This window comes from Microtus ochrogaster, chromosome 21, assembly GCF_000317375.1.
Source record: "Microtus ochrogaster isolate Prairie Vole_2 chromosome 21, MicOch1.0, whole genome shotgun sequence".
NCBI classification, from domain to species: Eukaryota; Metazoa; Chordata; class Mammalia; order Rodentia; family Cricetidae; genus Microtus; species Microtus ochrogaster.
The window spans coordinates 5483004-5489829 of NC_022022.1; the positions used below are offsets into that span (position 1 = coordinate 5483004).

Sequence of the window (6826 nt, forward strand, 5' to 3'; positions counted from 1 at the left end):
AGGCCAGAAGAGGGCACCAGACCCCATTACAGATGGTTGTGAGCCACCATGTGGTTGCTGGGAATTGAACTCAGGACCTCTGGAAGAGAAGGCAATCCTCTTAACCTCTGAGCCATCTCTCCAGCCCCCCCCCCCCAGAGTTATTCTTTAACTCAAATACATTTCATCCCAATCCCCTTCCAAGAGAAAAGTCACAATTCCAGTTTCTGCCTTATGGACTGTGAGGTCATCTGCATGACCTCCATATCCTGTAAACATGAGGTGACACTGCATAAGAGCATTTGCAGGTGTCATTAAGATTATTGATCATTGGTGCCCAGCCCAACCATCATCCAATAGGCTTCCTCTGGCAGCTGATTGGAGCAGATGCAGAGACCCACAACTAAACATTATATAGAGCTTGGGGAATCCTGTGGAAGGAAGGGAGGAAGGACAGTAGGAGTCAGAGAGGTCAAGGGTACCAGGAGAACATGGCCCACAGAATCAGCTAAGCAGGATTCACAGGGGTTCACAGGAACTGAAACTGCAATCATGGAGCCTGCAGGGGTCTGCATTAGGCCCTCTGCACACATGCTGTAGTTGTTTAACTTGGGGTGCTTCTGAGACTCCTAACACTGAAAAGTGGGGTGTATTTGACTCTTTTGCCTGCTCTTGGGACCCTTTTGCTCCTACTGGGTTGCCTTCTCCAGTCTGGATATAATGGGTTGTGCCTAGTCTTATTGCATCTTATTATGCCTTGTTTGGTTGATAGCCTTGGGAGCCTCTTTTATGTAGGGAAACAAGAGAGGGGCAGTGGATCTGGGGGTGGGGCTGAGATAAGGGGAAGGAGGAGAGGCTGAGGTTGGGATATATCATATGAGAGAAGAATTAAAACAAAGATTATTGAACATACGACTTTAAAATACAGAGGTTATAGGCCTGGAGAGATGTCTCAGGTGTTAAGAGTGTGTACTTGAAGAGGCTGTAGTTCAGTCCCCAGCATTCCATCTGAGTACCTAACAGTCACCTTTAACCCTGGCTTTACACTGTGATCAGACATGTTTGTTCTCCAAGGACACATGTACATACTTCCACACAAACATACACACATATCTACGCAATTTAAATAATAAAAAATAAAATGCAGAGATTGGTTTGGATTGTTTGAGTGTGACTGTGTTAGCTATTTTCAGTTGCTGTGGTAATATACGATGATCAGGAGCAACTTAGGAAAGAAAAGGCATTTTAGCTGATGTCTCCAGAGAGATAAAAGTCCACCAAGGCTGGAGACAATGTTAGGAAGCAGGCATGGCTGCCAAAGCAAGAAACTGAGGGCTTACATCATCAATCTCCAGCAAGAAGCAGAGAGCAGATTAGGAGTGGCACAAACCTTTAAACTCTCTAGGCCCGCCTCCAGTGGCATACTTCCTGCAACAAGGCTGCACTTCCTGAAGTCCCCAACAGCAATAGGGGCCAAGTGCCCAAATGATGGAGCCTATGGGAGCATTCCCCCCTCAAATCACAGTGACTACTTAATCAAAGGAGCACTTAAATGCTCAGATAGTTCTCCAGAGGAAGAAGTCTAAGATTAAATCCACACCTAGGATTCAACATGCCGTTGCTAGCTGGAAATGAAAGGGGCTAACCATTCAGGAAAAGGTAGCTTTTGTCACACAATGAGAAATTGAATTTTTGCCAGCTTGAAGAAACTTGGAAGTGGGATCTTCCTCAGAGAGTTTTTAAACACTCTCCCTCCCCCATGTTCTTTTTCTTTCTTCCCAGTTCTACCACTCAGAGAACAAAGAGAATATTTAAAAAAGCCAAATTTATACCATTCAATTTCCTATTTAGTAGCTCCATAAACAGAGAAAGATAAGCAGGGATCTGGAAACTTTGTGCAGATTTACAGCCAAAGTCATTATAACATATGTGTGTGTGTGTGTGTGTGCATGTGTGTGTGTGTGTGTGTGTGTGTGTGCGTGTGTGTGTGTGTGTGTGTGTGTGTGTGCGTGTGTGTGTGTGTGCGCACATGTACAACAAGCATGTACATTGTACCAAAAACCATGAGTGGATATCAGAGGGCAGCTTCTAGGAGTCAGTTCCTTCCTTCAGCTCTGGTACTTTGGATTGGTGGCAAAGGCTTTACCCACTGAGGCAGCTGGCCAGCCAATACTGCCTCATTTTGAAACAAAGTTAGTAGGATTACAGCCACACCGTTCACTAACTACATCCTCTGGCTGGTTATGTCACAATGGCAGTACTGAGCACTTAAGCAAGGGACCAAAAGCCCACAATCATCTAAAGTATTTGTGTTCTCACTGTTTCCAAAGAAAAGTCCCCCAAGTCTTTGCGTAGTCTTTTGGGGGAGGGTTGTGACTTTAGTAGTACTGCTTAATCTAATTTGAATTCCAAAATCTTCACTTTGTCACTTGTTAACCTTGACTTTAAGCTTCTTAATTAGCTTTGAAAGTTTGAATTTTGTCTTGTGTAAGATGAAATAATGTGAGAATTACAGAGTTTTTGTGAAAATTAAGTTAAGAAATGAATAACAGCAGTGAACTATTGGGAGGTGCTCACTAGGGAAACACAGATTGTCCTAGGGTTTCTATTGCTACAAGGAAATAGCATGACCAAAAGGCAGGATGGAGAGGAAAGGGTTTACTTGGCCTACACTTCCACATCACTGTTCATCATCAAAGGAAGCCAGGATACGAACTCAAGCAGGGCAGGTACCTGAAGGTAGGAGTTGATGCAGAGGGCATAGAGAGGCCATGCTTACTGGCTTGCTCCTCATGGCTTGCTCAGCCTGTTTTCTTATAGAATCCAGGACTAGCAGCCCAGGAGTGGCCCTCCCCATCAATCACTACTTAAGAAAATACCTTTCAGATAGATCTTAAGGAGTCATTTTCTCAATTGAGGTTCCGTCCTTTCAGATGACTCTAGCCTGTGTCAAGTTGACATAAAACTAGCCAGCAGGCATACTGTCTCCCTATTCTGTGTCAGGTTGACATAAAACTAGCCAGCAGGCATACTGTCTCCCTATTCTGCCCATGCTCCACTCTGAGCTTCCTGTGAGATGTTCTTTCTCCAGCTTAAATCATTACTGCTTCTACACCCCTTTCAGCTCCACCCAGAAGCAATAGTACATAATTAAATCCACACATTTTTCCTTTTCATAAAACAAATACTCATGAACAACCCTTTTGTCTTGTGTCATGGTTACGCATTCTGAGCATATTGTTATATGATTCCAGTAAGGAAGGAAGGTAGAGTTCATCACTGACGGGTTTTTAGTAATATGATTTCCTCTAAAAAAAAATGGAAACATGACTCTGCAAGTCACGCTATAAAATGTTTAATAAAATTAGGGCGCGTGCCTCTACATTTCCTCTCACAACATGCTCTCTCAGTTGGAAGCCTGAGATTGACATTTTCTGGTTCATTTCTCTCTTCCCCTGCCTGTTTAGCAAATGTTGTTGACTCACCCTTTCAAATATACTTCAATTTATGAGTTTATTTCTATTCCTGTGATCAAATATAAATAGAATTTACAGCCTAGATCCTTTTCCTTCTTCAAGTCTCAGCTTGAATATCAGTTTTTTGGGATTTTAAAGTTGTATTACGTAGGGTTACATGAGGTCACATCCATGCAAGTGTACAATGTAGTGTAAAAATGTTCCCCATCTCCCATACGCTCTCTTCTCCTCTCTCCCTCCCATCAGCCCCCTTTGTTCTCCTAGATGCTTTCACTTCTTCTTTTATGCCATATGCACGTATATGACTTTATAAAGTTTAAGAACAGTGAGTGAGGGTGAGTTCAATATTTATTTTTCTTGAGACTGACTTACATCACTTAATAGGATAATTTCCAGTTGAATCCATTTTCTTGTAAATGATGAAGCTTTATTCCTTTCTGTGGCTGAAAGATTCCAGTGTGATTATGAGCCACTTAAATTTGTTTATATGTGTGTGTTTGTGTGAACTTACATATGCATGTGCTCACATGTGCCTGGGGAGACCAAGGTCAATCTAGAGAGTCATTCTTCAGATGCCACCTACCTTGTTTTTTGATGCAAGTCTCTCGAAGGCTTTCGAGCTCACTGAGTAGACATGGCTGTTTGGCTACTAGGTCCCAGAACCCTGTCTGTCTCTGCCTCTTCAGGACTGAGATCAGAAACACACACCATACACCCAACTTCTTCATATAGAGTCTGGGGGCTCCGACTCATGTCCTAAAACTTGTACAGCAAATACTGACTAAACCACATCCCCAGCGTCCAGCCACATTTTCTTCCCAGCTGGCTCTTCAAAGCTGCTCTCCTGAAGGGTGCTGTGGCAAAGGCTGATGTCCTATCTCTGTGTTACATTGACTTAGAGCCATTTGTGTAAATACCCAGGCATGATATAGCTTGATCGCCACTTCTCTTTTTTGAGGGATCTCCACGCTGAATTCCACAGTGGCCGGGCTTGAGGACAACCCCATCAGTGTGCCTGAGGGTTCCCTTAGCCCACATCCTCCCCAACACTTGCTAATTGTTTTCTTGATGACTGCCGTCCTGATGTGGTTGAGATGGGATCTCGAAGTCATTCTTGTTGCATTTCTTCAATGGTCCTTTGCATCTAATTTCTTAAGAACTGTCTATCATAATGTATTTAAAAACACCTCAAACAGAAGTCATACCATGCAACAAGGCTCACATAGGAGGTTTATTTGAAGAGGAGAGAGACGGGGTGCGGGGGATGGGGACCGGTTCCTGGGAACAAGAGCGGTGGAAGAAAAAGAAGGGGTGGTGGGGAGAAAGGGAAAGATGGGGGTTTTCAAGACAGAGGTTCTCTGTAGCTTTGATGCCTGACCTGGAACTAGCTCTTGTAGATCCTGCTGGTCTCAAACTCACAGAGATCTGCCTGCCTCTGCCTCACGAGTGCTGGGATTAAAGTCGTGCCTCACTATAGCAAATGTGCACAGGGCTACAGTTGAGGTCGTACCTCAAGGGCAGACCAGTACAGATGCCTGAATCTTAACATCCTTGCTTTTGTTTATTATAAAAAGGCGAGGAGTTAGAAAGATGTAGCAGGGAGGTGGGTGTTGGACACCGTGTTCTCAAAAATGCTTCATGCTGACAGGGGGTGGGGGCTGCAGTCTTTGCGGCACCTGAGAAAGCTGGGATGCTGGTCACGTCCTGGGGTATCTGACTGTTTCATTTCACTGTCTGGGCTCTGAGGAACCATCAGGTGCCACTTGGACCTGGCAAAATGCTATTCCAGGTGGGTCCAAGTTGACTCCCTGGAGCTCACAAGAACTTTAAGTTTACAAAAGGGATAAGTTTTAGAGACATTAGAAAGCAACCAAAGAGAACTGAAAATCCTGATCTTGTGGCTACAGTACTACAATGGTAGAGTCTACCCTTTAGTGCTCTGCCAGAGCTAGACTATAGCTTCATTATTTGTTTAAATTCTCTAGAAGCTTGGTGTTGAACAGTTGGCAAAGACATAAGTACTTAGGTGTTCTAAACCAAAGTTACCGATACAAAACATTTGAGGCTTGTGCTGCTTTCTTCTTCTAAAAAAGATCAAATGAACAGAGAGCTCATTAGGACTGAGAAGTGTACTCTTTAACCTTAGTAAAAGATGGCTGCCAGCCACATAGCTGCTGACATGATGAGGTCACCAGCCAAGAAGGAGAAGAGCCACATGGTTGCTGTTTAGATAAAAAGAAAGGAAGGTTCAGTGTGTGCTGAGCAAGAGGAAGCTGACTTCTCCATCTGACCCACATGTTACAGCAAACAAACGGCATTTAGAGAGGGAGAGCAGACAGTAAAAGAAAGAAAGTGGAGAATTTTCCCTTAGTTTCCTGACTGCTTAACCCAGGGTATACTGAGGCCAGATTTGATTTGAAAGGAGTGGTCGGTGAGTCTCCAAAAGACATCCCAATGGGAGCGAGGAGCTACAGACGATGACACAGCTCCCATGAGTGAGCAGAGAAGTCAGACCCAAGGGGCTGCAATTTCTAGGGTCCCAGGAATTCAGAGAGGATCAAATTAAGTAGGCACAGAACATCCTATGTGAAACCACACAACAGAGGCCAAGGGCTCTGAACCCTAGAGAGACACAGCCACCTGGTAGAAAGCAGTATCTAAATGGTCTTTGAGCCAGATCTGACTGCAAAGGTGGATGAGTTTGGAAGTCCTTAAGAATTCAAAGAGGGCCGGGCGGTGGTGGCGCATGCCTTTAATCCCAGCACTCGGGAGGCAGAGGCAGGCGGATCTCTGGGAGTTCGAGACCAGCCTGGTTTACAAGAGCTAGTTCCAAGACAGGCACCAAAGCTACAGAGAAACCCTGTCTCAAAAAACAAAACAAAACAAAAAAAGAATTCAAAGAGGGTCGCTTTTGAGAAGATGCAGGCTGCTCAATAATTTATCAAACACAGAACAGGGGCCAAGGGCTCTAAACGAGAGAGTCATGGTTGCCTCGTACCAGGACTTGAGGGCGCCAAAAGGTGAGAATCCACGCTTGAGAGATGAGTCCTCCACTCGGAGGTGGAGAAGAGAGGGCTCACCAGTCATGTCAGCGTTAGATGGAGGGGCCCAGTGATTTGCTAGTTGGAAAAGTGAGGGTGTCGTATGTGGGCCAGGTTCCAGGGTCCTGGCATGCCTCAGACTGCCAGCAGGCCGGAGGAAGCACCAGGAGAGCCTTTCCTGGTCAGGGAAAAAACGTCGTAATTTAAAATATGCCGTGAAGAGAGAGTCATCTGTACAACAGGGCTCAGCTGGGAGGTTTATTGGAAGAGGACAGAGAAGGGACAGAGAAAGTGGCAGAGAGGGGGACAGAGATTGGTCCCTGGGGACAA

General features: G+C 44.9%; 1 pseudogene; it reads right to left on the reverse strand.

Annotated features, from left to right (window-relative positions):
* Positions 1–6542, reverse strand: part of LOC101995455 — an 8907-nt pseudogene extending 2365 nt beyond the window's left edge.
* Between the last annotated feature and the right edge of the window lie 284 nt (positions 6543–6826).